General features: G+C 42.0%; 1 pseudogene; it reads right to left on the reverse strand.

The window, feature by feature from the left end:
* The window catches only part of LOC116813841 (RNA-binding protein 4B-like), a 35,426-nt pseudogene that overhangs the window by 10,298 nt on the left and 819 nt on the right, over positions 1-24,309 (reverse strand).

The raw sequence follows: 24,309 nt of genomic DNA on the forward strand, positions 1-24,309 counted from the left end.
ACAAGTATCCAGGACTACATTTTAAAAATGTAAATGTAAAAAGAACACTGGATTTAGGTCCAAATTCATTTCTGCTACTTACTGTGCAGCTTTGGGCAAGATCCTTAAGCACTGTCTCTGAGCTTTGGTTTCTTCTCTAAAACTGTAGATTAGACACCCACCTCAAAGGAAAGGGTGGTAGTGATGATTAATACTAAGTGATAACTTGATTGGATTGAAAGATACAAAGTATTGATCCTGGGCGTGTCTGTGAGAGTGTTGCCAAAGGAGATAAACATTTGAGTCAGTGGGCTGGGAAAGGCAGACCCACCCTTAATCTGGGCGGACACAATCTAATCAGCTGCCAGCACGGCTAGAATATAAAAAGAGAGACTGGCCTAACCTCCCGGACTATCTTTCTCCCATGCTGGATGCTTCCTGCCCTCGAACATCGGACTCCAAGTTCTTCCGTTTTGGGACTTGGACTGGCTCTCCTTGCTCCGCAGCCTGCAGACAGCCTATTGTGGGACCTTGTGATCACGTGAGTTAATACTTAATAAAATTTCCTATATATATATAGTTCTGTCCTCTAAAGAACCCTAATATAATGGTTTTGAAGATTGAATAGGAAACTGTAAAAGTGCCTGGTATAGTACTTAATATACTCAAAAGTTTTTATTTGGATATTAAAATAATTGTTTTATCATTTAAGAAATCTTTTTGAAATGCAAATAATGCTGATTGATTGATGTGTGTGTGTGTGTGTGTGTGTGTGTGTGTGCATGTGATTTTTAAAATGGAGTCTTACAAAAATTTTCCGCAGATAAGACGTGTTCATCACTCTGTCACACAGGGCACCCACCACTCAGAGAAAATATCCATCCTCCGCCCCTCCACACACATCAAGTTCTTATCCAAAAGAAGTTTCTCCCTTCCTTTTTATGCCAACATGGTTAGCTCATATTTTCTTTACTAGTGACCAATATCATTTTACCTATCTATTTTAGGATAGCTTTTCCAGAAATTATGAAAGGCAGAAGAAAATTCCTCCTGTTTCAAAGACCTACAAAGCAGTAGCAGATTCACCAACTTCTGCTGGAGATGCTACAAGAAGCCTTTATTCACTGTCTCAAATGCATTTTTTTTTCCTGCTGTGGCATAACCCTGCAAAAGCTAAGGAGAGCAAGTGTCCTCAAAAGAAAGGGAGTGTTAAAACCCCCTGTTTAAAAAAATACAAAAACTGGCTAGTCGCGGTGGCTCACGCCTGTAATCCCAGAAATTTGGGAAACCGAGCAGAGTGGATCACTTGAGGTCAGGAGTTTGAGACCAGCCTGGCCAACATGGTGAAACCCCGTCTCTATTAAAAATACAAAAATTAGCCAGGCGTGGTGGCAGGCACCTGTAATCCCAGCTACTTGGGAGGCTGAAACAGGAGAATTGCTTGAACCCAGGACGCAGAAGTTGCAGTGAGCTGAGATCACACCACTGCACTCTAGCCTGGGTGACACAGCAAGACTCCACTTCAAAACAAGCAAGCAAACAAACAAACAAATAATAAACAAAAAACCACTTCAGCTTCTAGCGTAGTGCTGGACATGCAGTGAAGGATGCCAAAAAGCTTAAGAAGGAAAACGGAACAAGCACTGTGTCTACAGTCTTCACAACTGAGACTTAGTTTCTCTTCCTGCACTATAAATATAATTGCCCTCCCTGTCTCCACTGGTTATTGAGAGGACCACATGACCATGGGTGGCAGCAATACATTACCTAAGTTATTATTATTATTGTTATTCATCATGCATTCAACAAATACTGAGATCACTGTTCTAGGCTCTAGGAATATAGCATTAAATCATCAGACTAAGATGTCTCCCCCTCGTGCAGCTTCCTAAGTATTTGTAAGATATTTTTAGTTTGGGAATAGTTCTAAGTAGGAAATAAACAGAGCAAAGTAGTTAAAAAACAAAACAAAACAAAACAAAACAAAAAACAGAGTGGAGATGGGAGTGGTTCTAGGTTAGTCAGTCCTTTTTGATGGGGATTTGGGAGCTGAGTCCTGAGCAATGGGAAAGAGCCAGTCATGAACAGATGTGGAGGAGGAGCATTCTATTCTGAGAAGAGCATCTGCACTTCTTCATGCAGGTTCTGAGTTGGGCATGAGATTGATGTGTCAATGGACTAGAAAGACAGCCTGTGTTCTTGGAGCACAATGAGCAAGGGAGAGGGACAGAGGATGAAGTCAGAAAGCAGATGGAAACCAGTGCATCTAGGTCATGGTAAGGATTATTCCAGAAATCTGCTGAAATGCACATGTTCCTGTTTAATTGCCTTGACACACAATAGGCACTTAATAAATATTGATATTCATTGATTTCCTACAGACATAATGTCTTAGATAAATATGTGATCTAACAGTCATCTAATTGACCAGGGCTCTGAGCAAATGGCAGATGTACCAGCATAACCTTTTTAAAGAGGACAGTAATGCAGGTTGCATTCCAGGGAGCAGAATCCAGAGGTGGTCTTCTCATCTGTAATGGATTGAACGTTTGTGACCCCCAAAAATTCATATCTTTAAATCCTAGCCCCCAGTTTGATGATGGTATTTGGAGGTTAGCCTTTGATCATGAGGGTGGACCCCTTAGGAATGGGATTAGCACACGTTTAAAAGAAACCTCAGAGAGCTCATTTGCACTATTTGTCATTTGAGGACATGCAAGGACCAGGAAGAGGCCCTCATCAGACACTGGATCTGGCAGCTCCTTCATCTCGAATAGCCCAGCCTCTAGAACCATGAGAAAATAAATTTCTGTTGTTCATAAGCTATCCAGTCTATGCTATTCTGTTATAGCAACCCAAACAAGCTAAAACATCATCCATCTTGGAAGAAACCTCTCCTATTTCACTGTAAATTGCAGATTCCACCAACACCCTGCCAAACACCAAGAACTGAGCTCAAGGTTAGTGCCATGTCTTCTGGGTCCCAAGACTTCGAAGCCATCTCTGGGGAGTGTGGGAGGGAAAAAACCAACAGCTCAAGACCCATTCTCTACTCCTTTCTAGCAATGCAACTTTGAGCAAGTGAATTACCTAATAACAATAAAGGTAAGTGTTTATGTAGTGCTTTCTATAGGGCAGACATTGTTCTAAAGACCTTACATGTATTATCTCATTCAATCTTTAAGAGGGGATAATAATAGTGCCTACCCCATAGGCTGAGATGTGAATTGCAAATCAATCAATGTTTGTTCCCTCCCCCTTTTTCTGTGAAGACTAAAATGTCTGCCTTCAAAAGCACTAGAAGAGATAACGTGTATGAAGTGCTTGCTCGATAGTGGGTGCCCAACATATTGTAGCTATAATAATAATGATGCTATCAAGTCTCCCTCTGTGAAGCCCTAGTTTAGCTGGAGGGTCAAAGCCCTGCTGATGACTTGCAAAAGTCAGGTATTTGGGATATATCTTGCTGCTAACTTATCCTAGAGACTGATTAAGAGCCTGGAGCATAATAGATGCTTAACAAATATTCTTTCCTCTCTGCTGAGATCCAGAACTACCTGAAAAGGTAGCTCAGAGAATACAACTTAGTATTTATTAGCTGTAGAAAAGAAGGTCGGGTATGGTGTCTTATCCCTGTAATCCCAGCACTTTGGGAGGCTTAGGCAAGAGGACCGCTTGAGCCTAGGAGTTTGAGACCAGCCTGAGCAACATAACAAGACCCCGACTCTACAAAAAATAAAAAATTCGTTGTGGTGGTGGCATGAACCTGTAGTCTCAGCTCAGAAGGCCGAGGCAAGAGGATCGCTTGAGCCTAGGAGGTCAAGACTGCAGTGAGTCGTGATTGCACCACTACACTGTAGCCTGGGCGACAGAGTGAGACCTTGTCTCAAAAAGACAAACAATAACAAAAACAAAACTATAAAAAAGAAAATCTAAACCTTTGTGTAAGGTGTTACTCTCCAATGTTCAAATTCATGCCACAGCAGAGAATTTGACAATCAGAACATGAGGAGGGGTCCTGGCACCTCTGTGAGCCACATCAGGACTGGCCTGAGAGTAAGAGGCAATAGCAATGTCATGGCCAAGCAGAAGAAAAGGTTAGGGGAGCTGGCTAAGGGAGATGGGCTCAAAACAGTGAGAATGACACCTTGTAATAAGGCAAGGAAGTAGAGAGTGTTCATAAGCCAAGATTTCGCAAGCAAGACCTGCCTGTGTAACAGTTTATGAACCCTATATTCTCCCATACATACTGTACCATATCCAACATGCCCCAGGGGATAAGAGTTGAGGGGCCCCCTCATATGCCTCCCTTACCACAGCCTGCCACAAGATCTCACTTTAGAAGAGGGACCCTTTGAGGCTAATGTCTGTATCTCCAAAGACCTCTGTGAAATGCCAAGGTCTGACTTGAGAGAGGTAATACATCTATCCATTAGCACCTACCCACAAATGAGTGTGTTGTCTTAGTAGATAAGCCAGCTCTCGTGTTAGGAAACTAAGAGTAGAGTTCAGAGATAGGACACAAATCAGAAAAACCGCTGTCAGTTCTAAAACAGGCCAAAAAATAACAATAAATCTGAGGTTTAAAAAAAAAAATCAGAACAATGGTTGCCTGGGGGGGATTGACTGGGAAGGTGCATGAAGGAATCAGGGGAGGGGGAAATTCTATGTTGTGATAGGGAGTAAGTTACATGGGTGATGTATCCATTTGTCAAACTTGGACTGCTAAGAGCCCAAGAGCTGAATATTTCAATGTAAAACATAAATTTTACCTTAAACAACTCTTAAGAAAAATAATAATGCAATGGAAGAGTGGAGGTATAGATAATATAGAGATGGCAGAATGAGATGGGTACATGAGTGTTCATTATACTATTGAATTTACTTTGTATATGTTTAGAATTTTCCATAATAAAAAAGCTAAGAAAAGTCTTAGTCAGGAGCAGCAGAAGGTAGGACTGGGGACCAGGAAGGGGCTCTGTGGGATGAGGACCCACACAGTCAAAGGACTGCATGGGGAATACACAAAAATATTGGGGGGAGAAGGAAGAAGCCTTTTGTCCCCTGCACATTTCTTGTCAAATTTAATCCCACGTGTTATATTATTATTTTGCCTTATGAATCCAATCTTTTTCCATTTCATTTTCTAACTGCATAAAAGAAAGCTAATATTTTCATGTGTTTGCACAGGCCACTGTATTAATAGTTACAAGCTTCCTAAGAGGAGGGGAACTAGAAGGTTACAACGCGGTTTAAATGTGTCCCAGGCCAGCCCTGCTCATACCAAGTGAGAGAACTTCAGAGGAGAGGGACCCACAAACCCAAACTGAAATTGCTTAAGAAACTTCCACATGTAGATTGTTGTATTCCCAGAAACGATTCTCATCACAAAAAAAAAAAAATTGGGGGTTGGGGTAGGTTAGTGAATAGTCTTCATGTGTAGATAGATTTCTGCACCAGGGGATAGAGTTGACAGAACGAGGCCTGCAAACTCATGGAAATTAGCAGTAATGAGACATAAACAGTCAAACCTCAAAATAACATCTCTGGCCTTTAGAATCAACACAGCTCTCCTGTCAGCCTGCACCTGGCCCGTCCGGCTGGGTCTGGGAGCCAGTGGGGTTTTAGGCCCCTTTTAACAGCTGCCAAGAGCACATTACTCATGGCCGGGATGTTGGCCTTTTATGTTGCCACAAGTGGCGCAGCCGTTGTTTGGACCTGGCGGAGTCCATTGTAGGTTTTTCTTAGGGCTGGGGCTTTGTTCTTTGATTTTTCCAGAAGCTCTAGTTTGTCCAAATGTTACCCATGTGCAGTTTGCAAGCCCCCCACGCTCCTGTGCTGGCCTACAGCCATGCTCACTGCTGGCAGCATCCTCCAGCCCCTGGAGAAGCAGGGCAAGAGGCTGAAGTTAGAACAGCAGAAGGTTACAACCTCACCCTAAGACAGTGTTTGACCTGCCTTGTCAGGGTCCAGGTTCTTAACACAGTGCAAAGAGCTGGGAGGAGGGAAATTAACACAAAAACTGCTTCTTACAGGCATACCTGTGAAACTACAAAAAAGCCTAATTGTAATACCTCTGTTTGAAATACACCCTTGAAATAAGTTGGTTGGTTGGTTGAGTGGTTGGGTGGGTGTATCTAGTTAAAAGAATCCCTAGATCTATTTAGTTGATAAGATCTTTTCTGGGTTTCTAAGCTGCAGATCAGCCTGGTGCAAATGGATTTGGGGTGAAATCCTGGTGGAGGTCATTAGTATCTGGTGATGATATGCTCACAATATTTTAGTGTAATTATTTGTCTACTATCTATTTCCCCTTTTAGACTTTAAGTTCTTCGAGGGAAGGAGTTATGTCTATCTTACTCACTGCTCTATCTTCAGGGTCTGGCCCAGAGAAAACCTTCAAAAAAAAAAAAAAAAAAAAAAAAACTCTACTGCATGAATGAATATGTTGAATCTTGAGAGCTTGTCTGGAGCTTGTCAGGGGAGCTGAGCAGGGGAGCTCAGCTACTCTGTACCCTTGACCGAAGGCCGGTCCTCTTGTTGGAGATGGTCATCCACTTCGACTGAGTGCATAGCTTCGGGAGAGATGCACATGGAGTGCTGAGGGAGGAAGGGGACACCTGCCTAGCCAGCCAGATCAGCTGAATTAATCCTGGCGGTCAATAAGGTGACAGATGTCACAGCCAGATCACCTTTGCATGCAAATATGTTGAATCTTTAATGTCCAAGTTGTTACAGCCTATAATGGCCTGGAGGCATTTCATAATACACTGGGGCCCTTGTGGCAAACTTTGTTAGCTGGGTATCCACAGCCATTTCTTTCTTTTCTTTTTCCTTTTTCTTTTTTTTTTTTTTTTTTTGTATTTTGAGACAGTCTCACTCTATCACCCAGGTTGGAGTGCAGTGGCATGATTTCGGCTCACTGCAACCCCCACCTCCCGGGTTCAAGCGATTCTCCTGCCTCAGCCTCCCAAGCAGCTGGGACTACTGGTGCACACCACCAAGCCTGGTTAATTTTTTGTATTTTTTAGTAGAGATGGAGTTTTGCCATGTTGGCCAGGCTGGTCTCGAACTCCTAGCCTCAAGTGATCCACCCACCTCGGCCTTCCAAAATGCTGGGATTACAGGCATAAGCCACCATGCCCGGCCTATCCACAGTCATTTCTGTCTCCTTTCTCCTTCTCACTACAGAGGTTGGAAAGCACCCTTGCAGCTAGGGATAGCGAGTTCTGGCCAATAAGGAGTAAGAGGGAAACTGACGGCATATTTCTGGGAGAGATATTTTGTTTTCTGATTAAAAAAAGAAAAAAACTCAAATAAAATCACTTTCTGGCATTGCCCTTTCTTCCTTATTCTTGCTGTGAATGTGGACTGTAAAGCCAGACACTGTGACAGTCATCTTGCAACCAGTAGTGACAAGCATGAAGAGGAAAATGCAACACCTAAGGATTGTAGAGGAGAAACAAAAATATTCTGGGTTATAGGGCTTCACAGAGTCACTGAATCATCTCTGCAACCACCTACCTCCAGCCTTCTTGTTAAGTGAGATAACAGGAACATCAGTAATGTTTGAGTCACAATTAGTCTCATTTTATTTTCTATTACCTGCATTTGAATATTTCATAACTGGGACTTTTCTTACTTCCACATTAGATACATGGATAGCAATGGTGTTTTATTCAGCTTGTTATTCCTGCACACCTAGCTCAGAACCTGGTACATAGTAAGAGCTCAAATATTATTAAATGAATGAACAAACAAAACAGGAAACAAAAAGGGATTCAGAAGTTTATTTATTGCTCTTCTATTACATACAAGGCACTGCTGATTGCTGAGTGAGGGCTGTTCTTAGAATTTATTATTTGCTTGCATATTTAAACTATAGTATTTATAAGGCATTGGTTGCAAACTATTATAATTCTTGGCTCTTGTCCTTTGATTTATATAAATTATGGTTTATCAAAGTGCATGCTGTTTGCTTATTTTCTTAATGCGCGCATACTCATTCTTGAAGCTTTAAGAAAAGTAACTTCCTCTATTCCCTCTATTATGTTTATTAGCAAACCCTTTTTATGAAATATGGAAACTATTTTTTCTTCTTTGAAATTAGTTAAAATTGGTTCCGCTGAGGATTGTCAAACTCTGGCTGTTGGCTGACATCATTTCATGTGGAGCACTAGGGTATATACCATCCATGGGGTTTCAAAATGTCTGATGTTTGAAACTTTTAAATTAAAAAGAAATGTGGAGCCTTGATCAAATGGAAAGGTTTTAAATATATCTAATGCAAATTGTAATGAAGCAAAATGTATACTCGCTTACAGTCAATGACCCATGTTAGAAGAAGGTCTGAAATAACAAAAAGAACAGTAATAATGCAAATATTATGTTAATAAGTCTGGGGATTGAGTCTGTGGGAATTATAATAAAGTTTCTTTTTTCCTTTCACACTGTTCTTCATCAGAGCTCCAGTGAAACAAGAGTAATAAAATTTCCATCAACAGGTGGCAACACTTGTATTGTTTGCTTTTTAGAGTAGGCCTTGATTGCATTTCAGAACAAATGCATTGATAGTTGGCAAAGATGAATATGATATTTTTTTAAAGCAACCAAATCCAGAAATAACATCCTCATGCAAACATAAAATGAAAACTGTGACAGAAGAAATCATGAAAACAAACAAACAAACCTAAACACTAGCACTACTTGTGAACATGGCCTGAGAAACCCCACGGACATTTCCTTAAGCACAGAACGATGGAGTCTCCCTAGGCTAGAACAACCCAGAAGCCCACAGTACAAGGGTGAATGGTCACTCAACCAGAGATATAAATAAGATGGAATACTCTTTAGCTATTAAAAGTGCTGAAGTCTGGGGTACCCCCCAAGTCATGGAAATGTGTATATGGAATAAAGTGAAGTGAAAAACCAGAACATAAAACTCTGTGTATATGCAGGTTACAGTTTTGCAAAAACGTGTGTGTGTGTGTGTGTGTGTGTGTGTTGACAATGATGGGAGAGAATTTGGAACCATATCAATGGTTTTATGTTGAGCCAGTCAGTTCTTTTTATTTTTTCCCCCTGTGGAATTTGTTTAGATTCATATTAAAAAGAAAAGAAAAACCATAGCGCTAAAACCAGCCATTGTACCCTGAAAGAGTTGTCGGGCCTTCTTGAGCTCATGGAGGTTTGCAGGTTCAGAGAGTCCATTTGAAGAAAGCAGAGAAGCATGAAGACAAAGATTCCGTTTTTGCCCCTGAAAATTTTGTGGAGGCTGTTATCCATCCTTGGCAGGCCTCTGCCTTCTTGTTTCTTCACACTGCAGTTTAGACAGCAGGGACAACCTTGTCTGTTTAATAAGTTTGTGAACAAAGGCTGATTGCTTCCCTTGTCAATAAATAAACATTATCTGCTTCTGTTTCTCTGCTAAATTGAGTTTTTGCTTACCCTAACTGGTTATATAAAGGCTTTATGTACACAGGAAAAAGAAATGACAAGGTTGTGTAAGCAGGCAGCCCTGGGTAGAGTTGTGAAGTCAGTACAGTTTATTTCTATGGGCTCCTTTTTCTTCTTTATGCATACTTTCCCTCTTTCAAAGGCCCAGATGGCTCCTGAAACCACTATTCTCATCTTGCATCAAACTCGTAAGGAACCAATGGATTTCTTCCCAGGATTCTTTAAATCAAAACAAAAGAGGGACTAGCCCAAGGAATGATCACTACAGACTGAATTTTGGGCATGGAAGTGGGTTTATATTTGAGAATGACAATCTTAAGTCATACCACATAGGCAACAGTCCTTGTAAAAAGCCAGAACTGAGGAACAAACCTGAGGCACAGTTTAATTTACTGGCTCACCACCAAACAATTAAAAGGAGGTAAACTCAGTATTAGAAGCTAGGTCTGCGGAAAGCAGAAGGTGCAATGAGAGGCGGTGAGAGTTCAGAGGAATGAGGATGAACCTCTCTTTCTCTTCCCATAGGAGAATGGAGCCCAGACACTGTGCCCATAAAATGCCTCAGAATTGTTGCTGGTGTAAGGCACAGTATGGTACCAACAAGATGGAAGAGGACAAAATCCTCTGATTTTGAAATGATGAGGGACAAAGGAGAAAAATACTCACACCAATGATTCAAAGCTAGGTTTCCTCTGAAATGTCATCCGGTAATGAGAATGATGTTAAAGTCCAAAACTTTCTCAAAAGTAGCCACAAGAAGGTCAGATTGACCAGACAGAATGGGTGCTTTGGGGCTCATCTGCTCCCAAAGTCACTCATCAGACTCAATGCTACTTCTCTCTATGCGCAGGGCTGCCATTGTTCTCCTGAAAACCCATAAGAAATTTTTGATCCTTCTGTTGGCTCAACAATTCTGATTTTTCTGCCTGGCTTATTGATAGTGATTACTCACATTTCAAGTAAAAACTGCAAAATAAGGCATCCAGACTTGTTGCATCACAAGGCAGGAAAAGACAATTACTGAAAATCTAAAGAGAGATACATGACTATTCTGCAACAAGTTCCTTAGCTCTCCCACGATCATGGAGCAGATTGGCAGCAGAACTGGAGAGAAACTGTTTTCTGTACTGTATGTCTCACTCACTCATTTACCTGAGGGACTCAGGTTTTGAGGTAATAGAGATGCCAAATCCTTAGCACTTTATAGTATAGAAGGCAGCTCCATAGCCTTCAATGTCAAGAAAAAAAACTCATTCAAACCCCTCTAATTTTAAAGATTTTTTCAGCCCCCTTTTTTCATCGGAAAGTTGTATTGTTGTTGGCCCAAACACCACTTTTTGATTGCCTTTGCTGCTTGCTGTGAATGCAATCTCTAAAGCACTCTGTTTAATCTTTGAATCAGCTCGGGAAGATGGAATTACCATCCCTGGAAAACTGCAGTTTAGTTTCAAGGAACCCGCTGCAGCTGCAACAATAAGATGGAAATGTGGTTTGGAGGAGGCAAGGATTAAAGGTATGGGATTAAGAAACCCTTGTTTGCCCTAGTGAGTTGAATGATCACATAAATCACAGTCTAAACTTGGCTCTGCTCAGCTCATATTAAAGTATGTAGCATCAGAGCCTCCTCATAATCAGGATTTGTCATCTTGAGTATCAGGATGGAAGATGCAGATGCCAAAGAGGGGCCAGGGGGAGAAGTGAGGATGAGAAGGAAGGGAATAATTTTGGAGACAGTGACTACTATTTTGATAGGAACCAGAATATCTGCACTATTTCAAGAACCACATATAAGGACAAAAGCTGTTGGAAATGTGCCTTCTAACTTCAAATTGCGCCTGACCATTAGAACGCTGATAAGGGTTGGGGGAGAGCAGCTGGAACTCTGCAGGCTGCTTGGGTTTCCTTTTGTGATATTTATTCCTAGATCACATTTGCAGCTGCTTTTATCTGCTCTTTAGAAGTTCTCGTATTTGGGGAATCATTCATTGTGAAATAAAAACCTATTCATTGACCTGGAAATGTAATTTATTAGTCAGCTACGGAACTAGTTGTCTATTAATGCAAACATATGGAATATGGAACTTTCCATTCTACCCAAGATGCCACTGATGGACACTCAAGTTTATCACACCCTGTGATGCCCCCATATTAGTGCCCTGGGCTAAGACATTGAAAATAATACTCTCTTCAAGAGAAAGTAAAACAATACACACAATGCACACACACACACACACACGCACACACACACACACACACACACACATCTATAATGCAGTAATATGGACAGGGAAATGGGAAGAAGTTTTTGAATAAGAACCAAAGCCGTAAAAGAATAACCAGCAAAGAAAAGACAACATACAAATGCAGTTGTAAAATTAAGGCCATTAAGAAATAAGGCATAGCCAGATCTTCTTAAAATGGGGCCAAAGCACATTGGGATTTGGGGCAACAAAAGAGGAAGTTAGGGCAGGGTAGAGGAAACTGTCTCCAGGATAGCTATGGCGTGGTACGTTAGGACACAGCAAGCTTAGGTGCGCTATGGTACCAGCTGGCCCCAAACCAGTAGGCAAGGCAAGGTACTGAGAAGTTCCAGGCAGCAGTGGTGGGTGGTTGTGTGGGTGACAGTCAGAACTGCAGAGGCATGGGGCCCGAATACAGACTAGGCTGTGTAAAGGCCACAGCCAGGCAAAATGAGGTTTATAGTGTGTCCTAGCTCTATGCAGAGCCAGGAGTTCTAGGCAGGATAACCAAGCAGATCAAGCTAGAATCAAGACATCTAGATGGGCGCAGTTCTGACAGAATGAGGGTGATGAGATGATACTTCCACTTTAGGGCTACATTAGGCCTGTGGCTCAATCTCTGAATGTGAGATCATGCTGGCAATCCAACTTTATTTCAAATCATACTGGAGGGCAGAGCTGAGGCTACCTGTCTTGGTCAGGGTTGGACCATGTGTTGGCCCTATAGTGTTATTTGTCTGCCCAACAGTCCTTCCTTTGGGAATAACTTTTCTGTGATTCAGTGTGGTTTGGGCATTGCCCTCCCAGTGCAAAAGGGTGGGAATATGTCTCAGATCTGGCCAGTCAGATTCCCTTATTCCCTAACCTACAGTGATTAATCCAGAGATAGGCATATGGCACAAGCTGAGCCAACTCTTCTATGGAAGGTCTTCTCCTACTACTAGTGTTTATTGAGTGCTTACCCTGTGCTGGGAACAGTTTAAATGCTTCAGATGCATTATCTCATTTAATTATCATATAATTTGATAAGGTAATGCTATTATTATCACCCCTTTACAGATAAAGAAACTGAAGCAAAGATAGAGTAACTTGTCTAAGATCATACAACTAGGTGGTAGAGATAGACTGTGTAAGTAGGCAGTCTTGTCCCAGAGCTTGTGCTATTAACATGAAAGGAAAGACATACTTCCCTGCTCTAGGATTGTAAACTATAATGATAACATAACATAAGCTGGAACTGTAAGTGTCCACCTTCCCAGGCCACAGAGTGGGAGCTGTCTGCAGTAGAGGAGAATGAGGCCATATATTATGAAAAGAAGGGAAAGAGATCCTCATGATATGGTTTGAGTGCCTGGATCTAGGCATGCCTGAAGCTATTCAACTCACGGACTTTTCAGTTACATGGACCACTAAACTCCCTTTATTGCTTAAACTAGCTAGAGTTGGGTTTTTGTCACTTGCAAACAAGAGTCTTGACTAATACAGGCTTGTCTATAGGGTACTTCAGTATGCAGTGGGGAGCCTAGAGAAGATGAGAACAGGAGGAATGAGTCAGAATGTGTTAAAAGCAGGTTGGCATCCTACAACACGCATGCCATTGTTGTGGCATTCCACAGTGCCAGTTGTCCTTACCTTACTATTGTGCCCTGCTTCAGCTGACGGTCTATAAACCAACTGTCTCTGCACAGACACAGTCCACTGGCCCCTGGAGAGAAGTCTAAAGCTAAAGCAATGCAAGGCTATCATCTCACCAGGAGAAAATGTTTACTCTGCCTTATCAATACCTGGATTTATAGCATACTGCAAATAACCTGTAGAATGCTGGTTGAACACAAAAAGGCCACACCCAAGAAACTGTGAAAAAACAAGACAATTGCAAAGCTTGTGCTTTAAAATATACCTACGCATCTCCTTTAAAAGGTTGGGGGATTTGGCAATTGGATGGTTAGTTCGTCCCTCAGGAATAGCTAGACAGATTCAATAGTTATTCCACCTTTGACTAGTTTGAAGTGTCCTTTCTAGGTTCCTGCACTGCAGAGCACTGGGCCTTTGTGTGGCTTGGCCTTGAGGTTAATACAAGCGAAACTCTTAGAGCTGTATCTGGCACGTAGTAAGTGCTCATTAACCAAGCACCATTCTTTTCTTCTCTTCTTGGTTTTCCAAAGATTCTACAATACTGGTATTACCTTTCCAATTAAAAAAATTATAATAAGTTGCTGATTCTCCCCAAAGGAAGCACAAATTCTTTACTTGGAAATAATCCCCTGCAAAACTGGCTTTATGGACCAGAAGCAATTTCTAAACCTGATAACAGATTCTGTGGTGAAAATAAATGAGGAGAGCTTTAACAACTGTATGAACTACTGGGAGAAGCTCCAATCAATATTCCCACACATGGACAAGGGTTGAGCTGAAAAAGATTTTTAATTCAAAGGTCAAAGCTTGACAAACAGGCAGGGCATGGTGGTTCATGCCTGTAATCCCAGTACTTTGGGAGGCCAAGGTGGGTGGATCACCTGAGGTCAGGAGTTTGAGACCAGCCTGGCCAACATGGTGAAACTCCGTCTCTACTAAGAATACAAAAATTAGCCAGGCATGGTGGCAGATGCCTGTAATCCCAGCTACTTGGGAGGCTGAGGCAAGAGAATTGCTTGAACCAGGGAGGCAGAGGTTGCAGTGAACTGAGCACGCCATTGCACTCCAGCCCGTGCAACAAGATCAAAACTCCATCTCAAAAAATGAACAACAACAAAAAAACTAACTAGAGAAACTAAGGCAAATGAATGCCAAGAGTCACACAGCTGATGAATAACAGTGTTGTGATTCAAAGATCAGGTTGGGAGACCAGATGTGCTGGCTCACGCCTGTAATCCCAGCACTTTGGGAGGCCAAGGCAGAGGATTGCTTGAGCTCAGGAGTTTGAGACTAGCCTGGGGAACATGGCGAAACCTCATCTCTGCGAAAAAATTAGCTGAGTGTGGTGGCGCACCATTGTAGTCCCAGCTACTTGGGAGGCTAAGGTGGGAGGACCACTTGAGTCCAGGAGGTGGAGGTTGCAGTGAGCCAAGATCACACTACTGTACTTCATCTTGGGTGACAGAGCCAGACCCTGTCATAAATAAATAAATAAATAAATAAAGGAATAAAGATCAGGTTAGTACAATTAAATTGTGTCGGCCTCTTGGTCTCCCTTGACAATGAAATTAATTATATCCCTATTTTTTAGTGTGTTATAATCTGAGTTTTAAAATCTGAATTAATTATCATGATTTTCTCTGTCTTCCCATAAACTCATTTGAAAAGCAGAAAGTGCTTGGTCAGCAAGAACCTTCAGAACTTTGCAGCTGAAAGGAACTTTAGAAATCAAATAGGGGTGAGGAAGACTGGATTAAACAGATGTCTTTACCGTAGGCCTTCTCAGAGTCTTTGTTGTGCTAGCATGCACTTTGATTCTCCAATATATAACCTTTCTCAAACTTATTTGACAATGGAATCTTTTTTCCTCAAAATTATTAAGATCTTGAGGTGTCCTGAACACCATGTAGGAAGTGGTGTAATAAATCTCTAGAGTCCCATCCTGGGCTCACATTTTGTTCTGTAAATCCTAATTATGTCCCCTGTAAGCTGAGGCCTAGAGTGACAAATCCTTCATCTCAACTCCCTCACTACCCCGGGGAGGAGGGGAAGGCGGTTGTGGGGGGAATGGGAGGCCTACTGGGAACTCCAGGTTCCTATTCTCTCAGGCCCTCAGCATGTAGGGAGGGAGAAGCCAGAAACTGCAGCTGCCGCCCCAGGCCCCCAAACTCCATTCCCTTCACTGTAGCTTTGAATTCCTCCCCTGTGTAATTATAAAGTATGTGTTCAGTTATTTACTTTCCCTGTTCCATGCAGAGTGTGTTACTGAATAATACAGTTCACAAGTAAATCCAGCTTTTCTGCTGCAAGGTCTGAATTAAAAAGATTACAACCCTCTATCATTCCAGTTTTAAAAGAAACCACTACTTACGTAGCTTAAAAAAAAATGGAAACAATGGTTCTCTGTCCTCTCAGAAATGCAAGCAAAATTGTAGAATTAAGACGTTTACATGGATTTTGTTGTTTCTAACAGCCTTAAATTGCCTCATTTAGGAAGGGTAAAAAATAAAATGCCCATGTTTCTTGGATTTCCAGGAACTGAGTCTGGCAGCCGGTTCACTGTTGTCTTCTAGAATTTGAAGCAAGAAAAATTATAACCAAACTGGTGTCAATTTGCTCTATTTATCTTGGGAATTAACTTCAAAGCTTAATTGTCAGAGACAGTGACCTCTATACTCATGAAAATCCCCAGGGAATTACAAAAGCCGACTACTTGAGTGGAATGTGAATGTCATTCTGAGAACAGGCCTGCACAGCGCCTGAAGGAAAATGCTTAGCCCAAGAAGGATGGAGCTGACCCTACAAGCTTCTGTACTTCATTTCTCAACACTCAGATCAAGTTCCTAACCCATGGCTTCTGTCTGACCCATGTTTCTGCCACTGAGCTGGTTCCAGAATTGCCTGTGGATGTTCCCTGCCACAGAGAGATGAGGTATTCTTGAAATCGGCTGAGCTCAAGTGCAACCACTGACACCACTCCACTCCTGAAGACTTCCAAGGAGGTAGTGCAGTGGCCAAGGGATGAGCTGAAGTAGTTCTGCTTGTGTAGGAAGGCCCCTGGGCAGTGTTTTGTCTGGAAACTTCCCCTTAATCTGGCAGAATTTGGAACAAATGTTTGGCTGAAACCATATACTATCAAATTAATAGAACAATTGTAGGATAGAGAACAATAAGTCAGAAAACAAAAATGCAAGCATACAGCTCATAAAGTCTACTTTATGGAAGTAAGTAGAATGCTGAAAAAGTACACATTGTGCTCCGTGGAATAACCACTCCTACCCCCACCCGGCCTGCTCCAGCCTGATCCCTCATGCACACACTTACCTTATAACAAAAAGAAGAGGAGAAGAAAATCATTTGAGCAAATAATGTCTAAGCCTCTGCTGTGGTCAGTGGTAAACCCAGATACTCAGCAGATAACATCATGGTTGTAATGAGGTAACAGTGAACAGCCAGGAGAGGCACTGGCTTTTGGTAACAGCCATTTTTGTTAAGTACAAAACACTTTGCTGACTGGCCCCGCCCTAAATCATTGCCTTGTAAGAAAGGAGCCCTGTCAGAACCAAAACAATCATGCTGTACTAGATGACTCTCTGGAATACACAACAATCTCCTTTCCTGGATATGTCAGTGCAACTTAAGAGCTGGGAACTGTGGTTAAGTATACTTTCTTTTACTCTAAAAGATAGAGCTCCTTAATTGATTTCGCCTTGACTAAGGAATGGTCCCTCTTGCTCCAGGAATGTTGTTCCTTTTAACCAAAGCACAATTTTGGGATGGACTTTAATGAAATGATGAGGTAAGCGGAGACTTGCAGTTAGCAAACCAGATAATCCAAATAAATTCTGGTAGTCAGATACCGAAGCCAGATCAACCAAATGCCTGGATCCCCAATTGATCTAAACAGGCCTCCAGGATAGTTCACTCCTGATGGTAACAAAAATTAACAGTGGAAAATGGAAGAGAGAATTTGGGAATCATGCAGAGTTTATCATCTCAGATTGGGAGCAAGTGAGAATCCAATGAAAGGGGAAAAAAATTAAGAGAAGATACTATGAGTAGGAAAACAGTTTTTATGATTTGGCATCTAAGAAAAACAAGGTAGTTGGGAGCAGTGCTTACTGTTTTCTAAGATTTATCTATTCTTAGTTATTCCTAAGCAACATTTTGGATCAATAGTTCTCAAACAGCCAATTTAAGGATCCATGAAGGCTAGTCATTGGAGGAGGTCTTTAAATATCAATAGCTGGATTCCCAGATCTAGCTCTAGAGCAAGTCAAGTATATAACCAGGGAAACAGTACTCCCCAGGTTTAGTAGATAAACGCTCGACTTTCAAAAACATTTGGATAGGAAGAGATAAGCAATAGGAAGCCATTGTAGGTGTTTAATGAATCAGAGGAAAGTGATTTAAAAGGGCTTTAAGGAAATTATCTAGCAATAGAGGCACAGTGGCCTGGAGTAGTTCTTTCCAAATTTAGTCTATAGGCAAATCACCAAGGGAACTATCTTGTTAAAATTCAGATTGTCATTCAGGAGGTCTGCTGCATTACTAAACAGCCCCCAGGTGAGGCCAATGCTCCTGGTCCTCCAGCCATACTTCGAAAAGTTAGGCCCTGGGAGGACAGCTGGGGTTGAATGGAATTCTGGTTCTCAGAGGCTATTGATATGGCCAATTACTCTGCTGGAATCAAGTCACCACTTTTTCCCAGAGCCAAATTCCAGCTTCAATCTAGACTGTTACCTGGTCATAAGAGAAAGAACCTTTTGCCTGAAATCAGGAGCCCCAGGTCTGTGCTGTGGAAAAGTCAGCTAGTTTGAGGAAATTACTTTCCTCCTGAGCCTCTGTGGCCACATAGGTAAAATGAGAGACCTGGGTTATATCATCTCTAAACTACATTCCATGATCCTAAATCCTCTAACTCCAACACATACAATGGGGTCAGACCAAGTTACGTGGCCTTTTGTAACTCTGCAGGTTATTAGGTATTGTATTCTAAAGAGTCAGCATGAGTATTTTACAACCTTTGGTATGTTTGTTGTAAAACATACATGACCTTCCTATATATCAGTTGTGTACATTACTATTTAGACATGTAATAACACCCTAAAAAGGGGAAATACATTTGTATGTGGGGAGTTGATAAAAGAAAATACTATTGTATACAGACTGAAAAACATTATCCTTTATTTTTAAAATATTGTAAGCACTGGCATAAACAAGGCATAGCTTACAGATGTGTGTAAATCTGCACAAATTGTGCACATTTACTATTTGGAGGGGGAAAATGGATTTTAAAAGTTGTTTGGACTATATGTTCTTTTTCTTTTTAGCAGAGTGGGGAGTCAAAAGAATTGAATTACAGGGTAGAATATAAAATATCTCCTTTAAGGAAATAAATGTGTAATAGGAACTATCTACCCAATTCTCTCAGGCATGGGAAGCCCTCGGGGCTCATGTAAATTGTATATAAGTATGTCTTCAGTGTCACTCCAGATGTTTTTTCAGGGAAATAATCCCTCTCCCCATATATTGGCATCAATACCCTGCATGTAACCTCCATACTCAAACTTGCCCCAAGCCAAGCAGCATCCTGAAGAGTGACTCCAGGTGAGACTGGGGAGCTCTAGGCCCTTCCTGCCACCCTCCCTCCATACCTGGAAGATCATGTTACTAAATATACTTCTAGGCTTGAAAGAGAGAATAGAGCCTGTAAATATTAACGCAGGACAAGGCTCAGAAGCAAAGTTAACCCACCAGGCAGAGAGGTCAGGCCAGCACAATTTTAAATGGTAATTAATTCTCTCCACACTTATCTTTAGAGATTGTCCTTGGGCTCTGGCTGAGCAGGGCCTTCCCTGCTGTGTGTGGGGTCTGCTTGCAGTTTTGACTCTGCCCCTCTGGGGAACCCAAGCTGCACATTTTTTCCTGCAGCCTCTGACTATGAGGTTATATTAATAAAAAGGCCATTCCTGCCTTTAGCAGTTGCCGACCAAGTCTCCTTTATATAGCAACAGAGCCAGGAAGAATCCAGGGCTTCAATACAGGGACTTTTCCACTAGTATATACTGTTTTGTCTTATTTCCTATTCCATCTTCCAAGGAAAAAATGAAGTGCTGCTGCAGAAGACCCAGTCACTAGGCCCACCTGACACCTAGTACATATCTGACAAAGGGAATGCTGCCATGTGGTACAAGTGGCCTTCCCCAACAATCCCCAGCCAAGTTCCTGAAACCTCTTTTTTCCAAGTCCGACCCACCTTCTTTGTTCACACCTCCCCACTCTAAGAAGAAAGCTGCATATCAGCAGCCACAACTAAGAGTGAACAAAAAGGGGCAAGTAGTGGCAATATGCTCAGGAGTTCCAAAGTAGAATCCTGCCAATGCATATAGTGCTTAAAACCATAAAAGCAGCAAAGGTGTCAGTGAAAACTATCTAGAACCAATGACAGTGATTATGGTGCCAACACATATAAGATGACATATATAGGCCGGGCACGGTGGCTCATACCTGTAATCCCAGCACTTTGGGAGGCCAAGGTGGATGGATCACCTGAGGTCAGGAGTTCAAGACCAGCCTGGCCAACATGGTGAAACCCCATCTCTACTAAAAATACAAAAATCAGCCAGGTGTGGTGGCATGCTCCTGTAATCCCAGCTACTCAGGAGGCTGAGGCAGGAGAATAAGCTTGAACCCAGGAGGTGGAGGTTGCAATGAGCTGAGATTGTGCCACTGCACTCCAGCCTGGGCAACAGAGCAAGACTCCATCTCAAAAAAAAAAAAAAAAAAAAAAGATGACATGACATATATAAAGAACAAAGCACAAGGCCCAGACATCCTATGACTGAAACTGTTGGTTGTCTCCCTATAGCCATTCTCCTTTTCTTCAGTAATAGAAGTCTGAATTTAAGCTGGGCACATGACTACCCAGGGTAAAGACTACATTTCCTAGCCTCCCTTGCAGCTAGATATGCCCGGTGACTAGGTTCTGCTTTCTTGTGGAGTCTCCTTAGAGGTGGGGGGTGCAGGGGCTTACCCTCCTTCATGCCTTCCTTCTTGCTATGGGTCAAAATGCAGCTATCTGGGACCACAAAGTAAGAGTCATGGCTTGAAGTTGGTGAAACCACATGATAGAATGAGCCCAAGTACCTGATAATGAAGAAGCTATCCACCATATTGATGCTGGCTTGTCTATATTTATGTGGGAGAAGTCAACTTCTCTGTTGTTTAAACCCATGTTAGTTTGGATTTTCTGATACACACAGCTCAATTGTATTTTAATACAATCTCCTTCCTCAATGCCTCATACATCAATAGCATCCCCAAATTAATTGCATCATTATTTCATTAGAGAATAGCATCCAAAATAATAACTTAGAAGCTTAAAACAACCTATTCATTATAGATTCACTCCATGTATTCTCTAATTGCAATTAAAACAAGATTATAATAAAATATAATGCACGGTACTGTATTCCTACTTTTCAGTAAAAAATGAAAATGTAGACATTTTCTCTTGGTAAAAGTCTTACTGTCAAAGCAGAAGAGTAACTTTTTCTCTAACATTTGTTGCAACAGCTTAAATTGTATACTCTTGATAACCAGATAATAGGTATTGAGTCAAATTTCTTCCCCTTGGTCTCCTCTCCAACTTCTTACATGGATAGGAGGAATAATTTTGTAAGGTCAGTTCATGTTAATGGGTAAGAAAAAGTCATAACCACTAAGAGCATTAATATGGATCCATGTTATTTATTTATTTTTTTTTTTTGAGGTGGAGTCTCACTCTGTCGCCCAGGCTGGAGTGCAGTGGCGCGATATCAACTCACTGCAAGCTCCACCTCCCGGGTTCACGCCATTCTCCCACCTCAGCCTCCCGAGTAGCTGGGACTACAGGTGCCTGCCACCACGCCCAGCTAATTTTGTTTTTGCACTTTTAGTAGAGAAAGGGTTTCACTGTGTTAGCCAGGATGGTCTCGATCTCCTGACCTCGTGATCCACCCACCTCAGCCTCCCAAAGTGCTGGGATTACACGCGTGAGCCACCATGCCTGGCCTCCATCCATGTTATTTAACCCTCAGAATATCCTTAATTTGCAGATTCAGACACAGAGGGTTCAACAAGCAACATGACTTGCCAAACATAATAGAGCAATTAACTAGGGATCTTAGATCCAGGTTTTCTGATGCATACGATATCATAATTGCCTATTTACTTGTACATCTTCCCAGTAGACCATAGCTCCAAATTCATTATTGCATTCCCAGTACCTACCACAAGGCCTGCCATACCAAACATCCTCAATAAATGCATATTAAATGAATTACCAACTCTAAAATACCACTCTGCTATTGCTCCCTTGCTCTGCAAGGGTTCTACAAACCAATGCCCTTAATATATTCCAGGTCACTCCCAGGCCATAAGGCTTGTCAAGAGAATGTGGTCAAGGATGAGACAGAGGGGGAGCAGGACTAGTGAACACACCCATATGACACACTTGTTCTCCACACTCTCCTGGGCCTGGGCGGGCCCACCACGTAGGGCATTTGGATGTATGCCTCATGGCCTGGGAGACAACTTGCACTTAGTGTACTTTTCCAGGAAAAGAAAAAGACAACCATGGTCTAACACATTAGAAACACTGCTGCCTGGTGTTCTGACATCAGAGCATCCACCCAGTTTGATTCCTGGAGGCAAGCCCACTTGCAAAGCATGGGCCAGGGATGGTATGTGGGAAAGGACAATGGAAGAGGGGTTTGGTGACTGAAAAGTGAAGTATGTGGATAAGACATGCAGTGTGAGCAGACACGGTGAAGTGATTCATTGAAGTTTTCTGTGTTTTGGGCTCAGAGGCAAAGATAACAGAGCTCATCACTTCTTGTAAGACCAGTATTCTTTGAAACTTTGATCTGAGCTGGTCCTGCTCCAAATTCTCCCAAAAAACTATGAGGATGGGGCCAATCTAGCTTTCTGCCACTTCCCTTACTCCTCCTCCAGCAAGTGTGCCAGAAGAAGAATGATTCGTTTTTTCTCTGTGGCTCCTTACAGTCAGGAAGTGAGAATCAGCTTGAGTGAGCTATGGTCACCAATCACAAGGAATCTACAGTGGAATTATCACCTGGCATGATGTGAAATAACATCATTATAAAATGTTGTCTTCCAGTTGGAAAGCCAGAAGTTAAGCCTGTGCTGGCATTCACTTTCTACTAAATGGGCTGGCTTAAACATTGATTTTCTCTCCTTGACTTATAAAAATGACTAAAAATGTAAGAGAGAATTCAATAAATGTTTTAAAGATTGCCATTAAATACAAATACTTTAACAATTTAACAAAACCAAGGGGATCCAACCTTAAAATTCCACCTTCCTTGTCGTCACTTCTACGCCCAAGTCAGGATGAAAGTTCAAGGTTTCAAAAAATAGCACAATTTCCTCTTACCTGGTACATAGTAGACACTCAAGAAAACTGTTGAAAAGGAATTGTATGTGCCTTATGAGTTGGTACTTCACAGGATTTTTAGAGTTGGCTTGACTTGGATTAGATTCAAGAATACTGTATTAACCCTCCAGGGGAATATTCACAGGCAAACGGCTACAAGGATATACTACATTTTCCTTTGCTAAAACTTGTATCTGCATTCAAATATTGGCCTTGGCATTTCCTAAGGGCTGGCTGCTTCGAATGTTACTATATCAAACCATCTGCACTGGGAAGCAAAATTCTGTTAAGAAATAGAATCACTGGTAATAAAGAGATTACCACATTCCTGACCACTGTAACATCTTATATTTTGAGAATCCCCATAAGAAAAGGTCACTTGAAAATAGCAACTCTTTGTCAAAGTGGAGATCATGAATACTTTTGTACAATTTATGACTATGGTCAGTAGGAAAATTCATTTTTGTTTATATGCATTTTCAGTGGCTTCCCTGCACTGACTCACTAAAATTAAAGCTTAAAAAAAAAACTAAAAAACTTGAAAATAGATGATGACAAGAGGCTTCTAGTTAGACGGGATTTTTGGGAGGCAAAGTGCCTTCTATTGTTCACTGCCCAAAACTAGAAAATCCTGAAGGGAAGCAAATGGTCCAGTGGAGGCAGCTCTTTGGCTGAGGAGAGAAGTTCAAGTGAAGGTCCTAGAGAGAAAGTGCAAAGTGAACAATCATAAGGGAAGTTGACTTGGCATAAGAAGACTAGACAGTGCCAGTGTCATTCAGATTTTTAGTTGGGGGAGAAGGGAGACAATTTTATACTCCCTCAAGAAGAGCAAAGGGACTTGATTCCATCTTAAGGTGACAAATCAGGACGCCAATGCTGGATGCACTTGAAGGTGGAGAGCTAGGCAGATGGAGGCAGCAGGAAGCAGGGTGGGAGCCAGTGTGCACCAAGTGGGTGAGGGGAACATGTGAGTCAGTTCCAGCTGTCCTCAGACCTTCCTGCCCAGCCTCAGGGTAATCCAGGGGTACAGCGACTCTGAGCCCTGGCCCACCCGTGGTCCCTCGGATTGTCTCACTCCCTCACCCCTAGTGTCATGCACTCTGACCTATTGCAGGGAGGGTTGGCAAGATGTGGGCAATGTGTGTCAAGATGTGTGTGGAAGTGTGTGCAGTAGACACACAGAATCCCTAAAATGTGATGAAAATAAAAGAATGACATTGGCACGGACAAGGAAGGCAGGCAAGTGTTAAAAATAGTTAGAAACTGTAAAATGAGGTGCGACATTTCCTGAAATCAATCAGATCTAGTATTAGATAATAGTAATTAACAACAACTGGCCGTGAAAGAAGGCACCCGCACTTTCCCTCCATTGCTCTCCCCACCATCTTACGCCGACTCCTTGCGGGGAGGGGTAGAGCCTTGTTCCCCTAGGTATCCTAAGCACGTTTCCAAGTACTTGAAGGTGCCTTTCGAAAGTCTGATGAATGAGAAATAAGTGAGCGAGTGAATGAGTGAATAAGCTGCCTAAAGCAGATGCGTTTATGCGTGCATTCTCTCGAG

This window comes from Hylobates moloch, unplaced genomic scaffold (genome assembly GCF_009828535.3).
Source record: "Hylobates moloch isolate HMO894 unplaced genomic scaffold, HMol_V3 SCAFFOLD_9, whole genome shotgun sequence".
NCBI lineage: Eukaryota > Metazoa > Chordata > Mammalia > Primates > Hylobatidae > Hylobates > Hylobates moloch.